The 24322-nt window shown below is 39.7% G+C and overlaps 1 protein-coding gene across 2 annotated transcripts in view; it reads right to left on the reverse strand.

The window, feature by feature from the left end:
- rngtt (RNA guanylyltransferase and 5'-phosphatase) overlaps positions 1–24322 on the reverse strand; it is a 420807-nt gene that overhangs the window by 115628 nt on the left and 280857 nt on the right. The window lies entirely within an intron of this gene.

A 24322-nucleotide genomic window follows, 5' to 3' on the forward strand; every position in this document is an offset into this window, starting at 1 on the left:
TCTCATATATGGTTCTGCTTTGTCCCTTTGTGTGATGGCACACATTTGTCACAACACAGAAACACTGCTGTCCTGCTGTGTTGAAGGAGTTATAAGAGCAAATGCAAAACAAAATGAAGCTTATTACTACCTATGGTTGTCATAAACACAGCTTTCTTTCAGCCTTCTTTTTAAAAAGTCTATCTTATTAGCATTTTAGAACTTCTAAGATGCTGTTTGTTAATCGGAATTTATCATTCTGCCAGCTGCCTTTTTGATGCTAGTGACAATATTTGCTATTTTTGGAAATTGCAGAAATTGAGGAGCATGTCAGTAATTCCTCCTCTTTAAAACGAATAAATTCAAAATAAATTAATTCAAAAATAACCAAAACAACAAGAAGTGTAAAATTCATTGACCAAGAGGATTCAAATATGAGGACCAACCCAACCAGTGGTTTGTTTTTCAGTACATCTCAAAATCTCAAAGTGTACTTCGGTTACACTATTGACTTTAAGTTGTTATTTTAAGAAAGACAGTATAATGATTGTATTCTGCAGGGACACAACTGTATGAAGGGCTCTTGTACATTCAGAAATATAATAGTCCTGTTAAATGGTTACTAAGAGAATGGGAGGTTCCGATGAAAGGTGTAACTGTTGTTTTAATGGTGACCAAATTGTTCTAAGTTCTAGAATCAGCAAAGCTCAGGAAGTAGAGGCTGAATAATATATTAATACATGTAGCTGCTTGAACAAAGTACTGCTGTAAAAGAACAGATTTCAAAAAAACTGAAAAGTACATGCACACCACTGAATGATTTTAGGAGTTAAAGAAGCAATGTCAGAATCAGACTGGACTGTAATGCTCTCAGTTTATAGCTGAACAATCTATCAAAAATCGCCACATGTATACTCACATGCAAAACAATAGTTTGAGTGAAGTTGCAGAAACCAGTAACACAAAGTAAAGATGTGCATAAAAATTTAAGAAAACCGTGTATCTCCACTATCTAAGAAACAGCACATACTCACTAACAAAACAAGCAAAATGTAAGCAAAAGAGGAAAAAAAATGAAAGCAAGGCTGTTATGGAAAGCTGAATTTATTCATTTCTCCAAATACAGTTCAATATGAACACACTATTCAGCTGATTCAAAACTAATACTTCCCTTTCCACATAAAAGATCATTCTGCAGAAAAATTAAATTCATTCAAGTAAAATTCAATTTACTCAAGTAAGAAAACAGCGCATTGATTTGTATTTGCTTTTGAAGCTAATGTGCCAAAACAATTTTAGTAATTACTGCATGACAAAGAATACAATGTTTGACTGTGCAGATTGTTTAAATGAAAAGTTTCATTTCCATCATAACTTAATTGAAAGCACAGGCCTGCTCCGTATGGCTCAATCCAAAGCAGCAAGGAGCCAAAATACCTCTCCTGTCAGTCAAGGAAGTGGCTGATCCTTTAAGGAATGATGTTAATGGCCATATTGATATTGTGTATAGAAAATCTTTTCATTACTCACAAGTCAGGAGTGTGAAGAAATACTCTCCATTTGCAGCTTCAACAACACTTGACGCCATCCAGGACAAAGCATCCCAATTAATTGATCTATTACCTACCATCTCATACATTCATCACAACCAGCAAAATGCGGCAGCAGTGTGCAGCAGCTACAAGGCCCAACTTTCTTCAAACGCATCCTACAAACCCAGGCCCCCTCCAACCCAGGATGTGAAAGCAGCTGCACGTGGGATCACCACCACCAGCGTGTCCGTTTCACTGGTTCTTCTTTTCTGTTTTGCCCCATGTTTTTTCCTTCTTCCCTCCCAGCTTCAGCATAGACATGCTGAGGAGCGGCCTCCAAGCTTTGCATAGTGACCTCCTGTGGCAGCCTCCCAGCTTGACGTGGCGTGATGGCCTCATGGCGTCCTGCTGTGGCAGTGTCTAAGCCTGACATGGCCTCAGCATTGTCTCCCAGTCTTGAGACAATACCAGAACAACCTCCCAGCCTCATGATCCTCAAGGTGAAGCCCGGTGTAGACCAGAGTCTAGGTGCCAGTGTAATCTGGGGAAGAATTGTACTTGTTTCAACACTCGCTCCCCCTTCAATTATACTGTAGGTTTCAATTATATCACTTCATTCTTTGAAATGCTGTCATTCCCTTGGTAAGAGGGCCAAACCTGCACAGAGAACTCCAGATGCAGTCTGACCAAGGTTCTACAAAGTTGAAACAATATCCCACTATTAAAATTCTCTAGTCATAAAGGTTAACATACCATTATTCTTCCTAATTGCTTGCTGCACCTTCATTGCAGCCATCAGTAACTTACTGACAAGGACACAGAGGTCCCTTTTACATATACACTTTCAACCTTTTATTATTTGTGAAATACTCTGCACATCTGTTACTCCCACTAAGGTGAATTACCTCACTTTCTACCACATTCTATTCCATTAGCCATGACCTTGTTCATTCACTGGCAACACTTGTAACCACCTAGCGTTGTGTCATTACAAACTAGAAAACAATTCATTTGGTTCCCACATTCAAACTGTTGATATATATTGTGAACGGCTAAGTCCCAAACACTGATGTTGTGGTACCCTTTTCATCACAACCTGCACAATGCGAGATTGATCTGTTTGTTCCTAATCTCTGTTTTACTGCCTGTTATCTCCTTTTGTAAATGTTTTAATTTTGCCAACCAACATCCTATAAGGGACTTTAGAACAAAGAAAGTTTACAGAGTCTAGATTAGAAAGGTGCTGGAAAAGCACAGAAGGTTAGGCAGCATCCGAATTTTACCTAAAGAAAATTTACAGCCAAGGAACAGGCCCATCGGCCCTTCAAGCCTGAGTCAACACAATGTACTTTCTAAACCTGTCAGTCAATTCCTTAGCATCTGTATCCCTCCACTCCCCACCAACTCATACATCTGCCCAGACACATCTTAAATGAATCTATCGTGCCTGCATCTACCACCTCTGCTGGCAATGCGTTCCAACCACCACCCTCTGTGCAAGCACTTGCCGCGTGTATCCCCCTTAAACTTACCACCTCTCACCTTGAAAACGTTATAACCTCTCGTTATTGAATCCTTCACCCTGGGAAAAAGCTTGTCTCTATCCATCCTATCTATCCCCTTCATGATCTTGTAAACCTCAATTAGGTTCCCCCTCAATCTCCTTTTTTATAATGAAAGCAAACCTAATCTACTCAACCTCGCTTCATAGCTAGCACCTTCAATACCAGGCAATATCCTCATAAACCTTCTCTGCACCCTCTCCAAAGCATCCACACCCTTTTGGTAATGTAGCAACCAGAACTGTACACAATATTCTAAACGCGGCCGAATCAATGTCTTGTACAATTTTAACATGACTTGTCAGCTCTTATACTCAAAACCCCGTCCACTGAAGACAAGCATACTATCTGCCTTCTTGACCACTCTATCCACCCGTGCAGCAACCTTGAGGGTACAATAGACCTGCACTCCCAGATCTCCCTGCCCATCAACTTTTCCCAAGGCTCTTCCGTTCATTGTATAATTCGCTCTAGAATTAGTCTTGCCTAAATGCATCACCTCACATTTGTCTGGATCGAAATCCGCCCGACTCTCCAGTCTATCCATAAACTCCTTTATTGGAAGGATTTTTTAAAAAATCCAAGTACACCATGTCCCACAAACTCTATATTATCAATTCTGTCAGTAACTTCAAAATATTTCAGGTTTTTCAAAAATCCGCACTTACCAAGTTAAAATCTAAGCATATATCTAAAATAGATTCTAGCACTTTCTCTACTCCATAGGCATTGGTGCTGTCACCACTGTTTTTTTCTTTGTCATTTATATAAATGATTTGAATGTTAATATATGTGGAATGGTTAGTAAGTTTGCAGATGACACCAAAACTGGAGCTGCAGTGGACGGTGAAGAAGGCTAACTCAGAGTACAATGCGACCTCAGACCATAAGATGTAGGAGTGGAAGTAAGGCCATTTGGCCCATCGAGTCCACTCTGCCATTCAATCATGGCTGATGGGCATTTCAACTCCACTTACCTGCAGTCTCCCCGTAGCCCTTAATTCCTTGTGACATCAAGAATTTATCACACTCTGCCTTGAAGACATTTAGTGTCCCGGCCTCCACTGCACTCTGCGGCAATGAATTCTACAGGCCCACCACTCTCTGGCTGAAGAAATGTCTCCGCATTTCTGTTCTGAATTTACCCCCTCTAATTCTAAGGCTGTGTCCACGGGTCCTAGTCTCCTCGCCTAACGGAAACAATTTCCTAGCATCCATCCTTTCCAAGCCACATATTATCTTGTAAGTTTTTATTAGATCTCCTCTTAATCTTCTAAACTCCAATGAATACAATCCCAAGATCCTCAGCCGTTCCTCGTATGTTAGACCTACCATTCCAGGGATCATCTATGTGAATCTCCGCTGGACACGTTCCAGTGCCAGTATGTCCCTCCTGAGGTGTGGGGACCAAAACTGGACACAGTACTCCAAATGGGGCCTAACCAGAGCTTTATAAAGTCTCAGTAGCACAACGGTGCTTTTATATTCCAACCCTCTTGAGATAAATGACAACATTGCATTCGCTTTCTTAATCACAGACTCAACCTGCATGTTTACCTTTAGAAAATCCTCGACTAGCACTCCCAGATCCCTTTGTACTTTGGCTTTATGAATTTTCTCACTGTTTAGAAAATAGTCCATGCTTATATTGTTTTTTCCAAAGTGCAAGACCTTGCATTTGCTCACATTACCTCTATCAATGGGCCAAGGAATACCAGATGGAGTTTAAATAAATGTGGGGTATTGCACCCAAAAGAGAAAATGCTGGAAAATCTCAGCAGGTCTGGCAGCATCTGTAAGGAGAGAAAAGAGCTGACGTTTCGAGTCTAACTGACCCTTTGTCAAAGGGTTCAGATTCCAGCATCTGCAGTAATTTGCTTTTATTATGTGAGTTATTGCATTTTGGTACAGCACATCGGGGCAGGATTTATACACTTAATGGTAGGGTCTTGGGTGTATTGCCAAACAAAGAAACCTTGGGGCGCAGGTTCACAGTTCCTTGATGATTGAGTCACAAGTGGACAGGGATGTGAAGAAGGCTTTGGTAGACTTGCCTTTATTGATCAGTGCATTGAGTATAGGATTTGAGACATCATGTTACAGCTGTACAGGACATTGGTTAGGCCCCTTTTGAAATACTGCAATTAATTTTGCTCTCCCTGCTATAGGAAAGATGTTTTTAAACCCAAAAGGGTCCAGAAAAGAATTGCAAGGATGTTGCCAGGGCTGGCTGATGTGAGCTATGGGATGAGGCTGAATAGGCTAGGGCTAGTTTCCCTGGAGAATCAGAGGCTGAGGAGTGAGCTTAGAGATTTATAAAATGATGTGGGTCATGGATAGGATGAATAGCCAATGTCTTTTTCCCAGGATAGGGGAGTCCAAAATTAGAAGGCATAGGTTTAAGGTGAGAGAGAAAAATATAAAAGGGACCTTAAGGGCAACTTTTTCAGGCAGAAGGTGGTGCATGTAGGGATATGGGACAAATGCTTGCAAATGGGACTAGAATAATTTAGGATATCTGTTCGGCATGGATGAGTTGGACTGAAAAATCTGTTTCTGTGCTGGACAACTCTATGACTACAATTTTATAACTCTACTGATGTAAGGCAAACAGGTCTGCTGCTCCACATTTTCTCTCCCTCTCTTATTAAAGAATGGAATGACATTTGCTACCTTTATCCTGCAGAGACTATTCCAAAATTTTTAAAGCTTTGCAAGATGATTACTAATGTAAACACTAACTCCACAGCTATGTCTTTCAACACACTGCTATAAATCTCACTTTCTGGGACTTAGCTACTTCCTGCCCACAAATGTCTCTTGTTAGTACTAATTCCCCTCAATTCCCCATTCTCCCTAATCTCTTGGATATCTAATCGTGGGAGATTGCTTGTATCTTTTTCATTTTAGACAAACACAATGTAATCATTTAGCTTCTCTGCTATTGCTCTATTCCACATTAGAAATTCTCTTGACCTAGTCTGAAATGTACTCATGTTTATCATAGCCAAATATTTCTTCTTTACATACCCAGAGAAGTTTTAACAGACAATTTTTATGTATATTGCTAGCTTACATTCATTTTCAAGCTCCACTTGCTTTATCAGTTTCTTGCCCCATTATAGTATCCATCCACCTAGAACATCTCCAATAATGTTTATATTGTTCATTTTCCCAAGAATCCCATTCAAACACACACACTATTTTTTAAATAAATGAATCTTTTCCAATATTAGTTTAAACTTTTATTTTCATAAGCTCCAATTATCTCTGAAGGTCCTTTGGCATAGAAGTCATTTTTTTCAAACTTCAGTAGGACTCCCCAATCCCATGATCAATTTGGCTATCTGATTTTGAATAACCTTGACTAAATTCCTCCATAGCCCACTCTCTCTAAACTTGAACATCAACTTGTCCTTTCATTGCATCCTTTTCAAAGAACATATACATATTTGTAATATCTCGTGGAGGGGATGAGGGTCAGTGCACAGCAAAGTGGGCTCGAGGTGTAAAGTGGACTAGTTGATGACAGGAGCAGACCAGGCTGGAGGCATACTGCTGGGCTGGGACAGTTTTGGGTCAAGGGACAAGTGCAGGCAGTCAGCCACTTGCAAGGCTGGTCAGATCAGGTATGGAAATCCTCTTCACTGACCTACTGCAAAATAATGTTTATCTGTAATTTGTTTATCTGACTGTTATGTTTATCCTTCTAACTTACACTATGAATCACTGTAAGGTAATGTAACTTCTTTTTATTTCTCTATTTTGTATCTAAAATTTGTACGTAAGTATTTTGTACCTAAGATGGCAACACGATGGGCGACAATGTAAATTTCACTGGACTCCTGTATTTGAGTATACATGGCAATAAACTTTATTCTAATTCTAATAATTGAGCAGAACACTCAGAAATCTGGAGGATCTTACTACAGGTCATTCTGCTATAACGCACATTTCATTAATTCGAATTCGCTGTAACTCGAGTGACAAATCGGGGATATTGCTTCTAAAGTGCAAACTGTTAAAATGTGCATTGGTTATAACACAATTCCGTGTATCATTAGTTTAAATGGTACTGTTATTATCCAATTTTCTTAGAACATGGGATTGCATGAGAATGGAACTATTGCATCATAGCAGAACCTACTGTACTAGCAAATGGGGCCTTAATTCATCCACAACCAGACAAATAGCTTGCAGTGACATGTTTGGCACTAGCAACAGTGCTACCTTTATGAAAACCACTTCTTGAGATGGTTTGCAAAAGCTTTTAAGATAACAATAATACCTCATTTTACAGAGCAGCTACTGAAGTCAGGGCAATGGCTCGAATGTAAAGTAGCCAATGATATTTCAGATTTAATTCTGAATAATACTAACATTATGCAAAGAGGATAAGATACTTATTTTGAAACGCAACAAATAATGCTCAACAAAACAATCCAATCCATCATTTAGGAGCTAATGAAGTGACCCAATTGGTCATATCTTGGTAAGCACACACAATTTTTTAAATAGAAGTATTTAAAATAACCACCAGCAGTAGACTTTTTGATGTGGCTTTATTTGGCTAACAATCCCACTCTGTGCTGCACTGTAACTGAGGTGGTTTAAATATAATCCGCCTGGTGCCTGGAGCTATTTAAAGGGGAGCAGCAGCAGACACGGATAGGGGAAAAAAAATCTAATGCTCGCCTATGTGTAAACAAACACCAAGAGCATCATGGAAATTTTACCCTTGAAGAGTTCAATAAAAAGGCAGCACTTATAATGGGCCTGAATGCCAGTAACATACAATGTTAATAATATGATGAAGTGGTGCTGACATTAAACATCTTCAAAATCAAATAAATGCACGTCAATGAGTTTGAGTCAACATGCAGGCTGCTCATTAACAATGTCAAGTTTTTATTAATTATACAGATATAATCACAGATATCAAGCTAAATATCGGCTTACTACATTCACCATACAGTGATCACAAATGCAGTTAGTACGTTTGGCAATCACTTTGCACAACTCTTAGAACCAAGTATTCTTAGCCTTACAGCTGCACGGTGGCTCGGTGGTTAGCACTGCTGCTTCACAGCACCAGGGACCCGGGTTTGATTTCCGCCTCAGGCGACTGTCTGTGTGGAGTTTACACATTCTCCCAGGGTATGCATGGGTGGTCTGCACGGATTTCCTCCAGGTGCTCCGGTTTCCTCGCACAATCCAAAGATGTGCAGGTTAGGTGAATTGGCCATGCCAAATTTCCCGTAGTGTTAGATGCATTAGTCAGGGGTAAATGTAGGGTAGGAGAAGGGGTCTGGGCAGGTTACTCTCCAGAAGATCAGTGTGGACTTGTTGGGCCAAATGGTCTGTTTCGATACAGTAGGGAATTTAATCTAATCTAATCTGTCAGGAAAGATTAAACCAGACTGGGAGTTAAACTGGAGGGTATCTAATCTAATCTTAAAATGACTTCTAAATTTTACAGATGGGAGGTGTGTTTGGGAAAAGGTGGAGGAGGTGGGAAATGATGAAGCAGGTGTGGTAGACATGGCTAGGAGTGCAGTGGCAAACAGTTTGATTGAGAATGCTAGTGATATCATTACCTTGCACACTTGCTGTAAAGAACAGTTTTGGTAAGGGGAACTAAAAAGGAAGTGAGGATGCAGGGACTTTAATGAATGTTTCAAGCAGAAAAAGATAGCAATAAGCCTCAGAGGATAGCTTTTAAAAAAAAAGAGGAAACAGTAGCAAACTAAAAGGATTAAAATAGTAGTAAACTAAAAGGGAGAGGGAAACAACGAGAGGGATTTAATGGGTAGAACAATAAATCTCTAGAGGAGTGATGGCAAGAGAGATTTTTAAAAGATTATCCCAATGATTCCCATTCTCACCACACACCCCAGCCAAACAACTTGCATTAATTATAAAGCGCTTTGGTAATATCACATATGAACTCCAGCTACAAACAAAAAAGGGATAAAAATGTGCCAGAAGCAACTGTGGTGAGTCAGAGACAAACAGTGACATGAAGACATCAGACGTAAGCATAGAAAAACAGTTTTCATAATTTAGTGTGTGCAATTCCACAAAAGATCAATAGTATTTTTATTATTTGTTCATTCTAATACAGTGATTAAAGAAATAAAAATAAATACCAAGATGAAAAATTCTTAAACGTGCAATATGCCAAGGCTGAAATAGATGGAAATGTAACTATTACTTAGCACTTTACGTTGTCCTCAAGAATCATCATAGGTTTGCAAAAACTGTTCTGCTTAATGCAAAGCTTCAAATAAATTGAAATTAGCAGTTCAAGGACCCGAGTCTAAGTTCCACCGGAACGAATAATCCTCCCTCATTGAATGCACAAAGCATTTAAATTTCAGAAATATTCCCCACGTGCAAAGTTGGTGAATTAGTATAAAATCTTCATATCAAATATTGATTTTAGTACATTAAATTATTGATCTTTAAATTAAAAATACCCAAATTGAAAAAAAAACTACTGTAAGTGCAATTTGCTTGCTCCAAGCTCCCCTTTCAGCTCCCACTTTGTGAAGGCAGATGGTGAGATATATTTCCATCTGAATTAATATCTCACTCAAGTTGCCATGTTTTCAGGTATAATCCTGATTAACAATCAATCCTATCAAGATTAAGAATACAGTAATATTAGAACATAAAGACAGGAGTATGCCATTCAGTCCATTGAGCTCTAACTTGTGTTTGATTGAAAAACCCATTTGCCACACATAACTATAGAAGGGTTCAATGATTTGCTCACAATCTTAACTTGTGCTGTATCACTACAGAGAAAATTCTAACATTTTATTCTCCTGTCCCTTGTATTACCCTGGTGCATGTTAATGTCAACTTTGTCATTCTTCAGCATAAAGACCCAAACTATCAAGATTTCTCTGAACGTAACCAATCTGTTCTTCAATGATTTATTTCATATAGCACATATTAATATTGCAGAACATCCAAAGGCTCTGTACATGAACATTATCAAAGAAAATGTGACATCTAGCCACAGATGATGATATTAGGCCTGAGGATAAAAAACTTGATCTAAGATTAGGTGTTAAAGAACACCTTAAGGAGAAAAGAGAGGCAATGAGATGGACATGGGGCAGGGATTTCAGAATTTAGAGCACAGGAGGGTGGAGATGCTGAGCAATTAAAATTGGAGCTCTGCAAGTGGCAAGATCTGGAGAAGCACAGATAACTCAGAGAAGTGCAGGCATCTTAAAGGTTTGTAAGGCTAGAGGGAAGTACAGAAATAAAGCCAAGAGAGGCAATGAGGGATTTGAAAGCAATTATAAGAATCCTGATAATTAAGACATTGTTCATCCAGAACTCAATAATATGCCAGCATGCAGAGAATGGGAGTTAGTGAGAGCTACAGAATTGTTTGGAAAGTCTGTCCCCAATCCTATACATGCCACACCTTCCACTGTTTATATCTCTTCATTCCTTTATGATGATCCCATCTGAAAGCAGTCGTGAACAAGTTAGATCACAGAGTGAAACCTGGACTGATAAACTTGGTATTTTACTTTTGTAATTTGGTCACCATGGTGGTCAGTAATTAGACAGTCACAAGAGATTGCAAATGTACTTTTAACAAAACATACATTTATTACACCAAAGAAAAGTACATTATACAAGTACAACAACTTGGAAAGGTCTCATCATTGTTACGACCCCAGCTGATGATATTACAGAACAAGTCAGATCCCAGGCTGAAATTTTACTTGATAGATCATATTTTATTTCTACTTAATTAAAACCCCTCATTTACACAAACCAAACTGTGCCATATTTAATAATTCAAACTCTTGAATAAATCATACTAAAATATAAATACTGCAAACATTTTATTAACTGGCACCAATGGGACGAGGAATAGTCATAGTCATAGTCATAGAGATGAACAGCATGGAAACAGACCCTTCAGTCCAACCCGTCCATGCTGACCAGATATCCCAACCCAATCTAGTCCCACCTGCCAGCATCCGGCCCATATCCCTCCAAACCCTTTCTACTCATATACCTATCCAAATGCCTCTTGAATGTTGCAATTGTACCAGCCTCCACCACATCCTCTGGCAGTTCGTTCCATACACGTACCACCCTCTGTGTGAAAAAGTTGCCCCTTAGGTCTCTTTTGTATCTTTCCCCTCTCACATTAAACCTATGCCCTCTAGCTCTGGACTCCCCGACTCCAGGGAAAAGACTTTGCCTATTTATCCTATCCATGTCCCTCATAATTTTGTAAACCTCTATAAGGTTACCCCTCAGCCTCCGACACTCCAGGGAAAACAGCCCCAGCCTGTTCAGCCTCTCCCTATAGCTCAGATCCTCCAACCCTGCCAACATCCTTGTAAATCTTTTCTGAACCCTTTCAAGTTTCACAACATCTTTCAGATAGGAAGGAGACCAGAATTGCATGCAATATTCCAACAGTGGTCTAACCAATGTCCTGTAAACATGACCTCCCAACTCTTGTACTCAATACTCTGACCAATAAAGGAAAGCATACCACGCACCTTCTTCACTATGCTATCTACCTGCGACTCCGCTTTCAGGGAGCTATGAACCTACACTCCAAGGTCTCTTTGTTCAGCAACACTCCCCAGAACCTTATACACTTCATGGTAAGTCCTGCTCAGATTTGCTTTCCCAAAATGCAGCACCTCGCATTTATCTGAATTAAACTCCAACTGTCACTTCTCAGTCCATTGGCCCATCTGAAAATGTGTTGCTGGAAAAGCGCAGCAGGTCAGGTAGCATCCAAGGAACAGGAGATTCGACGATTCGAGCATAAGCCCTTTTTCAGGAGCTCCTGAAGAAGGGCTTATGCCCGAAACGTCGAATCTCCTGTTCCTTGGATGCTGCCTGACCTGCTGCGCTTTTCCAGCAACACATTTTCAGCTGTGATCTCCAGCATCTGCAGACCTCACTTTCTCCTCCCATTGGCCCATCTGGTCAAGATCATGTTGTAATCGGAGGTAACCCTCTTCGTTGTCCACGACACTTCCAATTTTGGTGTCATCTGCAAACTTACTAACTCACCTCTTATGCTCGCATCCAAATCATTTATGTAAATGACAAAAAGTAGAGGGCCCAGCACCGAACCTTGTGGCACTCCACTGATCACAGGCCTCCAGTCTGAAAAACAACCCTCCACAGAGAACACACCCTCTGTCTTCTACCTTTCAGCCAGTTCTGTATCTAAAGGGCTAGTTCTGCCAGCATTCCATGAGATCTAACCTTGCTAATCAGTGTCCCATGGGGAACCTTATCGAACGCCTTACTGAAGTCCATATAGATCACATCTGCTGCTCTGCCCTCATCAATCTTCTTTGTTACTTCTTCAAAAAACTCAATCAAGTTTCTGAGGCATCATTTCCCATGCACAAAGCCATGTTGACTATCCCGATCAGTCCTTGCCTTTCCAAATACATGTACATCCTGTCCCTCAGGATTCCCTCCAACAATTTTCCCACCACCGAGTTCAGGCTCACTGTTCAGAAGTTTCCTGGCTTATTCTTACCACCCTTCTTAAACAGTGGCACCACGTTTGCCAACCTCCAGTCTTCCGGCACCTCACCTGTGACTATAGATGATACAAATATCTCACAAGAGGTCCAGCAATCACTTCTCTAGCTTCCCGCAGAGTTCTCGGATACACCTGATCAGGACCTGGGGATTTATCCATTTTTAACCATTTCAAGATGTCCAGCACTTCCTCCTCTGTAATCTGGACATTTTGCAAGATGTCACCATCTATGTCCCTACAGTCCATATCTTCCATATCCTTTTCCACAGTAAATACTGATGCAAAATACTCGTTTAGTATCTTCCCCGTCTCCTGTGGCTCCACACAAAAGTCGCCTTGCTGATCTTTGAGGGGCCCTATTCTCTCCCTAGTTACCCTTTTGTCCTTAATGTATTTGTAAAAACCCTTTGGATTCTCCTTAATTTTATTTGCCAAAGTTATTTCATGTCCTCAATTTGTCCCGATTTCCCTCTTAAGTATACTCCTACTGCCTATACACTCTTCTAAGGATTCACTTGATCTATCCTAGCTATACCTGACATATGCTTCCTTCCTTTTCTTAATCAAACCCTCAGTTTCTTTAGTCATACAGCATTCTCTAAACTTACCAGCATTTCCTTTCACCCTGACAGGAATATACTTTCTCTAGGCTCTTGTTATCTTGTTTCTGAAGGCTTCCCTTTTTCCAGTTGTCCCTTTACCTGCGAACATCTGCCTCCCATCAGCTTTTGAAAGTTCTTGCCTAATACTGTCAAAATTGGCCTTTCTCCAATTTAGAACTTCAACGTTTAGATCTGGTCTATCCTTTTCCACCACTATTTTAAAACAAATAGATTTATGGTCACTGGCCCCAAAGTGCTCCCCTACTGACACCTCAGTCACCTGCCCTGCCTTATTTCCCAAGAGTAGGTCAAGCTTTGCACTTTCTCTAGTAGATACATCCACATACTGAATCAGAAAATTGTCTTGTACACACTTAACAAATTTCTCTCCATCTAAACCTTTAACTATGGCAGTCCCAGTTAATGTTTGGAAAGTTAAAATCCCCTACCATATCCACCCTATTATTCTTACAGATAGTGTAGATCTCCTTACAAGTTTGTTTCTCAATTTCCCTCTGACTATTGGGGGTCTATAATACAATCCCAGTAGATCAAATATTCCAGATAACTGAGATGTCCAGATAATCAAACTATTAGAAATGAAATGCAGGAGACATACACATCACTGTTATAATCTACTTATAGTACAAATCTCTTAAATAATAAAGCAACTTTGCAAAGAGCCTTCTCACTCACACCCTCAAATGACTACTCAGACATCGTGGTAGATTGTGGCATTTGAGCAGAAATTGAAGCAAAATTGAATCAGCGGTGTTTTTTCATGTGGCCCTTCGATTGAACAAGTACACTTACATTGAGGTAAATTAATTTTAAAAAACTATAATAATTGACAAAATAATACAGTAAACCTTGTGATATTTGATTATATAGTTTTTGCCTGTTTATGAAGAGTGCCAGTTCATAAGGAGTTGGCCAAAACAAAGTTTGCTGTATATATCACACCTTAACTTCCTGGTAAGAATGACAATGTATCTTTAAGAGATTATACAAATTAGGAATGTTTTCTCAAGAGTTTAGAAGGCTAAGGGGTAATCTGATTGAAGTTTGAGCTATTAACAGGAAAAGACAAAGTACATAAAGATAAGTTATTTCCACTGGCTAGAGATTCTAGAACTAGGGTCAGAGTCTGATAATTAGGGCCAGACCATTCAGGAGATATTCATAGAGTCATCAAATCCCTACAGCGTGGAAACAGGCCATTTGGCCCATCAAGTCCACACTGATTCTCCAAAGAGTATCCCACCCAGACCCATTCCCCTACATTTCTCCTGACTGATGCACTTAGCCTATACATCCCTGAATACTATGAGCAATTTAGCATAGCCAATTCACCCAATCTGTCTTTGGACTATGGGAGGAAACAGGAGCACTTGGAGGAAACCTACACAAACTTCACATCGTCACACAAAGCTGGAATCGAACCCGGATCCCTGGCGCTGTGAGGCAGCAGTGCTAACCAATGAGCCACCGTACCACCCTTGGAAGTGCTTCTACACACAGGGTGATAGATGTTTGGAACACTTTTCCATAAATGGCAATGGATGTCAAATCAGTTGTTAATTATAAATCTGGGATAGATACATTTTGTTAAGCAAAGATATTAAGAGATATGGGCCAAAGGCACGTAAGTGGAGTAAAACCACAAATTGGTCATGATCTCACTGAATGGCAGAACATGTTTGAGGGGCTGAATGGCCTACTCCTGTTTCTATATTCTTATGAATCCTACTTCTGAATTTTTCCACATTCATAATTTCTCTGACATTCCCAAAATGTTTCCCTTGTTTGATCGATTGAAACCACTAATCCCAAAGCATTTATCTTTTCCTTATAAATTCTACAAATTTCAGACTGGATAGTTTTGCATTTTAATTGCTAAACTTCCGAAACTAGCTCATAAGCATCAAGTATTGCCTTTTTGACAATTTCACAGTCTGTAGGCTATTCTTTTGGCAAACTGGTGTACACATTCATAGCTGTACCAATCAAAACACCTTGTAATATTAAAGTCCAAACTTCTCTTGTTCAATTTATTTGCCCATTTACCTTCTCAAATTGTGTAAAATACCTTCAATTCCATCTTCAGTAAATTTAGGCACTAAACATAGATTATTAGATAAATCAAATGCCTCTTTGAAATTGGTATCATCCAACTCATTACCTTCTCCTTTGTAAGGTTCTGGCTTGCAATCAGTAATTTGCTAGTTTTTTTAGGTGGTTCAAATCACCCCCAGATCTCCTGTTCTGACACTGGACTTATTTAGGAATATGAAATGAAAAAGGCAGTAGACGGTTGTTTCAAGGCAAAAGAATCCGTGTTTCTTTAAATACAAAAAGGTAAGTATAATACAAGAAATAAAGGCAAATGCAATAAAACAGTAAAATTATAACAATTATACAGAGGACAAAAATTAAATAGATTATCAAATTAAACAGAGGTTAAAACACTATTAGAAGCTAAACAGCAGTTTTAATCACAGACACTTTAATCAGACTTCCTAACCTTGGAGTTCCTGCACTGTTGCCACCTGCTTTCTTCTCCCTGCTAGCTAGGTTGGATGCTTTGGGGTTTCAGGAATTTAAGCTCACCACTGGGGAAAACTCAATTTTGAAGTACAATTGGCCATTCCCACTTGGTGTACCTAGTGCTTCGATGAAGACCTGGGACTGTGTAGGCCTTCAGTCTGGGTTGAGTATGCTGAAGCGATAGGACAAGTTTTGGATTTATCAGGCAAGTACCTGGTTTACCTTCCTTCCCTTCCTTAACTTATCTCAGGGTGCTGACTTGAAAGAAATTCTTACATTTGTATATTAATCAGTTGAAACCCGCATCTTCATTCTAACTGATTAAAGATTTGACAGCCATTGTAGGTTTGTTCAATACGTTTGCATCAGTTACTTACTTACAAATCTTTTACTTACAAATTCTGTCTCCTCTCTCACTAGCACCTGGAGGAGGAGTTAGGTTCTGAAAGCTCGTGTTTTCAAATAGAGACAAAAAAACTGCAGATGCAAAGTAGACAAACAGGAGATTGGAAAAACACAGCAAGCCAGGCAGCACCAGGAGGAGGAGAAGTTGATGTTTCGGGTAAAGACTTTTCATCAGGATATTTTAGATGATAAGGATTTTTGCTGAATCCTATAGCTTTCTTCTGTACACTTGAGCTTTTCTTTGCCAGCTCATGGTTTTTAAGTTTCTGATCTGTTTGGATTTCAAATTTCTTTAATTCAAATCTTGATGAAGGGTCTCAACCAGAAATGTCAACTTCTCTACCTCCTGTTGCTGCTTGGCTTGCTGTATTCTTTCAGCCTCCTGTTTGTCTACTGTGTTTTCAAATAAACTTGTTGGACTATAACCTGGTGTTGGGAGATTTTTGAGCTTACTTTCTGGTGGTTTTGCAACCAGTTTTCACCTCAGGATATGTCTGAGGTGTTGTGGTGTCAGTTAGGTCGGAGGATTTCGGAGGTTGTCAGTTCTCAGACCTGCTGAGAAGGTGCTGTTGGTTCCCCTAGTACGGAACATGTCCATGTAGGTAGGTTTTGGAATTGCTGTCAGGATCCCTTTTTTGGAGGTAGCTGTGCAGATAGCTCTCGGGACAATAGCTCTTCTTCTTTCTCTTTAGGAGTTGGCTGGAAGTGTTGGAAAGGCAAAGCTGATCAGGCAGCATCTGAGGAGCAGGAGAATTGATGTTTTGAGCATAAGCTCTTCATCAGGAAGGACAACTTTGCTTTTCGTCAAGTCTCCTGCTCCAGGAATGCTGCCTGACCAGCTGTGCTTTTCCAGCAACTTCACAGTCTTCAACTCTGATCTCCAGCATCTTCAGTGCTCACTTTCCCACTGGAGTTAGCTGGGGGTCACTCTCAAGTGGTAGCTCCTTCAGGTGTATCTGTGCACCAAATCTGCGCTTGCCATTGGGTTACTGGTGGTCCCTTTGAGGTCAATTGATTTCCTGACAGTTAAGAATATATGTAAATATATTTTGAGGTTGAATGCCCCATATCTCTCTGAATGAATATTGACTTAAATGTTGAATGTCTGGTATCTATAGAGGCCCCATTCAGTCTGTGTGGAGAGGTGTTAGGCCTGATTTATGTTATTTTAGAATCGAGGTGTGAATTGGATCTTCAGGCTGAACAATAGTTCCAGGTAGCTACAGCTGTGTCTGTGTACTTATGGTAGAGCATACTCAGCTGTCCTTTTTTTTAAAAACTTTTAAAGTTTTTGAAATGTTCAGGATTTTGGTCCAATAGGATTTTTGCTCAATCCTACAACTTACTTCTGCACACTGAGCTTTTCTTTGCCAACTCATGGTTTTTAAGTTCCTGATCTGTTTGGACTTCAAGCATCTTTAATTATATTTTCCTCTCTTTCTATACTGCTTTTTTTTTCTGCTTCCTCACTCTCCATCATTATTTCATTTCCTTTCCTTACCACTTCAAGTTATGTTCACTTTACATCTCTTTCCATTAACCGCTGTTTCTTTTTATTTCCTCTTTCCATCTTCCTCCGTTTTTCTTTTTCCCATATTTCCATTACTTACAGCATTTTTTTAACTAGAGTCTTTTCATTTTTTACTGTATCTTGTTTAATTTCATGGTGACATCCCAATTTCAGGTTTCCTTTCTTCCAATTCTAAAATGTTGATAATCAGTTGAAGTATCTCATCCTTATGAGGTCTTTTCACTTTAAACTTTAATTTAATTGTTAACTCTAGAGTTTAGCTATAGCCAAAGATTTCAAATAATCCACTGGAACCCACTTTCCAAAATCTCCAAACAACACTGAAAGAGATCTTCAAATTCCAGGGAATATACTTCACCACAATGCAGCGTTTCATGTCCAGAATCACTAAGATTCCCGTTACTTTAAAAAGAGAGACAGATCTATCCTAAATTCAGTGAATTCAAATCCTCCATGGGCCTCCAATTGTTACTATCCCAAATAATGTTCCAGCTTGAAAGAGACCATTTTGAGCCCACCAAGTCCATGTTGACTATCTGAAGAGCATTGTACCCAGATCCAGACTCCCATCCTACGCCTGTAACTCCGCAATTACAATGGTTACTCCACCTAGCCTGCATATTCCAGGACACTATGGCACAATTTAACATGGCCAATCCATCTAGTCTGCACATCTTTGGACTGTGGGAGGAAACCAGAGCTTCCAGCGGAAACCACACAGACATTGGGAGAACATGGAAATTCCACACAGACAGTTCATGCATGCCTGGAATTGAACCTGGAATTTGTGGGCAGCACGGTGGCACAGTGGTTAGCACTGCTGCCTCACAGCGCCAGGGACCTGGGTTCAATTCCCGCCTCAGGCGACTGACTGTGTGGAGTTTGCACGTTCTCCCCGTGTCTGCGTGGGTTTCCTCCGGGTGCTCCGGTTTCCTCCCACAGTCCAAAGATGTGCGGGTCAGGTGAATTGGCCATGCTAAATTGCCTGTAGTGTTAGGTAAGGGGTATATGTAGGGGTATGGGTGGGTTGCGCTTCAGCGGGTCGGTGTGGACTTGTTGGGCCGAAGGGCCTGTTTCCACACTAAGTCTAATCTAAGTCTAATCTAAACCCAGATCCCTGGCACCATGTGGTAGCAATACCAACCACCATGCCACTGTGCTGCCCAAATCTAAATTCTAGAATGAATATTTTTTTGTCTTTATTCCCTCTTGGGATGTTGGTGTCCCTGACTCAGCTATTATTTACTGCCCCACCCTAACTGCCTAGATGGTAACCACATTGAGTCATTACAGTCAATAACATTGCTGCAGGTCTGGAGTCATATGTAAGCCACACCAGAGAAGGATGGCTAATGTCTTGACCAAAAGGACACTATTGAACCAAATAGGCTTTTATAACAATCAACAGTACCTACGTGGTCACTATTAGGCAATCCTATGATTTTTATTGAATTCAAATTTCACCATCTGCCATTGTCGAATTTGAATTCGTATCCCTATTAGACTGGGGTTCTGGATTACAAATTCAGTGAAATTACCACCACCTTCACTTTTACAGATATAAAGCACACATCTTACATCATATCATAAACAGCAAAAAATTCAACTTTCTTTTCTCTGGGATTATCCTTTACAGACACTCAACCCAAATGACGCAATCCTGTCTCTACATTTTAATTTCTTATTCAACTGACATGGTCACAAGTGTTTTCTTCCTGTGACTTCCTGTACAGTCACCAATTGTGATCCTTATTATCTCTCTACCAGATATATGGAGAGCCTAAATCACTAATTTCTTTCTCACTTTGACTACTTTGGGGATTCTAAAAGCACACCTGCTGCTATGGATCACTTCGTCCGGAGGCTCACCGAAGATGTTACCTAGTATGGTATCGAAACGTCTGAAAATGAACCTTCCAGCTCAGCAAGCAAACCTACATCCAGAGCCTCAACCTGAGCTACAAATCTTCTCAAAACTCAGTAAAGTACATTCACCATAAGGAATGCTTTAAAAAAAAAGGAAACTGTCAATGCTGTGTTGTTGCTAAGTATTGTAACTCTGGCTTCCAGGTCTCTTTCCTTGAACTCATGGTAACAAGGCAGTTTCCACTATCTTACTAAGCCATCTGCCAACATCTGCTTCTTTATTAGTGGATAGCTTAAGAGATGAATCATGATTTTATAAATCAGAAATTACATATGGCGTCAAACAAATTCTCATAGTATTTTCGTAAAGACATTATATCCTACTTTGTTGCACCTTACAATCAAGTGTAAAATTAACAGACTGATTTACAATAAGATAATGTTTAGAAATAGGAAGACACCAAAATACAAATACTGAGCTAACTAATAAAAATAAGAATCACTTTAGTGAAAAAATATCCTCTTAAGAATCAAATTCTTGAACAGCTTATTGATTTTCAAATTTGTTCATGGCATGTGGGCATTGCTGAGCAGGGCACTATTTATTGTCTGTTCCCAATTACCCGTGAGAAGATGGTTGCAAGCTGCATTCTTGAACCACTGCAGGCCTCAGTGTGTAGAGACATCCACATTGCTGCTAGGAAGGGAGTTGCAGGATTTGATCTAGCTACTGTAAAGGAATGGTGATATAGTTCAAAGTCAGGATTGGCTGAAGCTTAAAGGGGAACGTGCAGATGGTGGTGCTTCCGTGCATCTGCTGCCATAGCATTTCTAGATGGTAGAGAATTCAAGTTTAGAAAGAACTGTCGAAGGAGAGTTAGTTACTTCTGCATGACTGTTCAGTTTTACTTCTATATTTTCATGATATTCTGCCTAACATAGCTCAAGTCGAAATATGTGCATGTTTTTGATATGATTGCTGCCAAAAGGCCAACATTAATACCAAGCAGATAACAAATGCATGTTTAGGGGCGTGCCTGAAAAAATTGAGAGGGGCCCACATGTAAAAGTAAAACCTTATTTTCTTAAACATAGACACTATCCACTCAAATATGCTATAAATTGCACATCTGGACAAAAATGCAATTAAAATAATTGAAAAAACGCTGATATTCAGAGTATAAAACCAACGATAATCTTTGAACAGCCTTTGCTTTGAAAATTATTATGTTAAGTGACACTTATGAAAACTGTACCAAGATCCAATGTGGTTGAACATTTGTTGCTTGAGAATACCTAATTAAATTAATAGTACAGTGACACGGAGAACTAGTTTTCAGAGAGAAACAGTTAAAAATCCCAAAAAATTAATGGAATATTTCAAGACTTGCCAAAAACTGCAAAACCAATTTGATTGTGTGCCATATGCACATTGTGATGCAGCATGTAAAAGAAAGCTGCTTATGTCTTAAAAGAGTGGCCATACACATGCTGCATTATGTGCTTGTCCCAGTTCAAAATGAAATCCAAAAAGTCAAATGCAAAATGAATTATTAAAGATACATTATGGTTAATACCAGTTTGGTGGCCTAGTGCTTTTGGAAATTGACAAATAATCAAAAATGTTTGGTTGAAATCCTATCAGAGCAAGTTGTGAAATAACAAGCCACAATTTCTCAGTTGCAAAAGTATACTTGCTCATTAATGTTCTCAAGATTCTTTTTTAAAAAAAGTTATTTCATGGACCACAAGATGTAGGAGCAAAAGGAGGCCATTCAATCTGTTCTAAAATTGACTGATCTGATACATGTTCAATTCCACTTTCTTGCCTTTTCCTTGTAACTCGAGATTCGCTTACTGATTAAAGATTTTCTATCTCAACCTTGATGGCTCAGCCTCAACAGTCATCTGTAGTGAAGAATTCCACAGATTGACTTCCCTCTGGGATAAGGAATTTCTCCTCATCTCTGCTTTAAATGTTCAATCCCTTATGCTACGATTATGCCCTCTGTTCCTAGGCTCTCCCACAATGGGTAATAATCTTTCTGTATCCATATAGACCAGTTCCATAAGAACTTTTCAATAAGGTCGCTACTCATTCTTCGAAATTCCAATGAATAATGACCCAATTGATTCAACCTCTTCTTGTAAGACAGTTCCTCAAAACTGAGCATTGGCCTAATTAATACCCTCTGGACTGCCTCCAAAGCTATCTAAGATAAGGGGGCCAAAACTTTTCGCAGTTTTCCAAACTGTGGTCTGTCAAATGCCTTGTACAATTTGAGCAAAACCTCCCTACTTTTATATTCAATTCCTTTTGAAATCACATTCAACATTCCATTTACCTTCCCTATTACCCTGTGAACTTGGATTCTAGCTTTATGTGATTCATGGATGAGAACTCCCCTCTATTCCATAGCTTTCTACAGTCTTTTCCTATTTAAATAATTTTTAACTACTGTATTCTTTCTGCCAAAATGCATTACCTCACATTTTCCTACATTATTTTCAATCTGCCATGTTTTTGCCCACTTGCTTAGTCTGTCTATACCCCTCTGCAGACTGTCATCCTTACAACTTGCCTTCCCACCTATTTTTGTGCCATCCACAAACTTATATGTAGTACATTCACTTTCCTCATCTAAGTTATTAATATGTGCTGTCAATAATTGCAGCCTCGGCTCTGATCCCTGTGATACACCACTATTTACAGGTTGTCATCCTGAAAATGGCACTCTTATCCCAAATCTCACTATTCCATTAGTGAGTTCATCATCTGTCCATGGTAATATACTACCACCAACACCACCAGGTCTTATTATATAGTCTAACGTATAGTATTTTATCGTGTAGTACTTTATTTAAAGCCTTCTGAAAATCCAAATACGTTACACACATTATGTCCCTTTTTTTCTATCCTAGCTGTTACCTCCACAAAGAATCCTCGTAAATTTGTCAGACATGATTTCTCCTTGATGAAGCCTTGCTGACTCTATCTCACCATTTTATGTATTTTTAAATATTCGGTTATTAAATCCTTTATAACACATTAACATTTTCCCAATAACAGACATTATGCTAAAAGGTATCTGTTTTTGTCTCCTTCCCTTTAATAAATAAAAGTATAACATTAGCAGGTTTCCGATTCTCTCGGACTCTTCCAGAATCTAAGGATTCCTAGAAGATTACTGCCAATACAAGCATTATCTCTGTTGCAACTTCATACTAGGATGAATTGCATCGGGTCCAAGGATTTCAGTCTTTAGCCCAATTAGCTTCGCCAGCACTTTTTCTCAAGTCAAATTATTGCACTTAGTTGCTCTCCTCCTTTTGCCTCTTGAATGCTTAGCAATTTTGAAATGCTATTAGTGTCTTCTGCTGTGAAGACTGATGCAAAATATTTATTCAACTCCTCTGCCATTTATAGTCATAGAGATGTACAGCACGGAAACAGACCCTTTGGTCCAATTTGTCCACGCTGACCAGATATTCTAACCTAATCTAGCCCCATTTGCCAGCACGTAGCCCTCTTAACCTCTAAAACCCTCCTATTCATATACCCATCCAGATGCCTTTTAAATGTACTAGGCTCCACTACTGCCTAAGGCAGCTCATTCCACACGCACCATCCTCTGCATTAAAAAAATTGCCCCTTAGGTCCCTTTTACATCTTTCCCATCTCACCCTAAACCTATGACTTCTAGTTCTGGACTCCCCCATCCCATGGAAAAGACCTTGTACATTTATCTTAGCCATGTCCCTCGCGATTTTATAAACTTCTATAAGGTCAGCCCTCAGCTTCCGAAGCTCAGGGAAAACAGCCCCAGAATATTCAGCCTTTCCCTATAGCTCAACACCTCCACCCCGGCAACATCCTTGTACATCTTTTCTGAACCCTTTCAAGTTTCACAACATCCTTCCTAGAGGAGGGAGACCAGAATTGCACACAATATTCCAACAGTGGCCTAACCAATGTCCTGTACAGTCGCAACATGACCTCCCAACTCCTATACTCAACGCTGTGACCAAAAAAGAAAGCATACTAAACACCTTCTTTACTATCCTATCCACCAGAGAGTCCATTTTCAAGGATCTATGAAGCTGCACTCCAAGGTCCCTTTGTTCAGCAGCACTCCCCAGGATCTTACAATTAAGTGTATAAGTCCGGCCCTGATTTGCCTTTCCAAAATGCAGCACCTCATGTTTATCTAAATTAAACTCCATTTGCCACTGCTCGGCCCATTGGCCCATTTGATCAAGATTCCATTGTACTCTGAAGTAATCTTCTTTGCTGTCCACTACACTTCCAATTTTGATGTTATCTGCAAACTCCACCTCCTATGTTCACATCAAAATCATTTATATAAACGGTGAAAAGCAGTGGGCCCAACACCGAACCTTGTGGCACACCACTGATCACAAGCCTTCAGTCTGAAAAACAACTCTTCAATACTACCCTCTGTCTTCGACCTTTGAGCCAGTTCTGTATCCAAATGGCTAGTTCTCCCTGTGTTCCACGAGATCTAACCTTGCTAACCAATCTCCTATGAGGAACCCTGTCAAATGCCTTACTAAAGTCCATATAGATCGTGTCCACCATTCTGCCCTCATCAACCTGCTTCGTTACTTCTTCAAAAAGCTCAATCAAGTTAGTGAGATATGATTTCCCACACACAAAGTCATGTTGAATATCCCTAATCAGTCCTTGCCTGTCCCTCAGGATTCCCTCCAACAACTTG

This window comes from Hemiscyllium ocellatum, chromosome 3, assembly GCF_020745735.1.
Source record: "Hemiscyllium ocellatum isolate sHemOce1 chromosome 3, sHemOce1.pat.X.cur, whole genome shotgun sequence".
NCBI classification, from domain to species: domain Eukaryota; kingdom Metazoa; phylum Chordata; class Chondrichthyes; order Orectolobiformes; family Hemiscylliidae; genus Hemiscyllium; species Hemiscyllium ocellatum.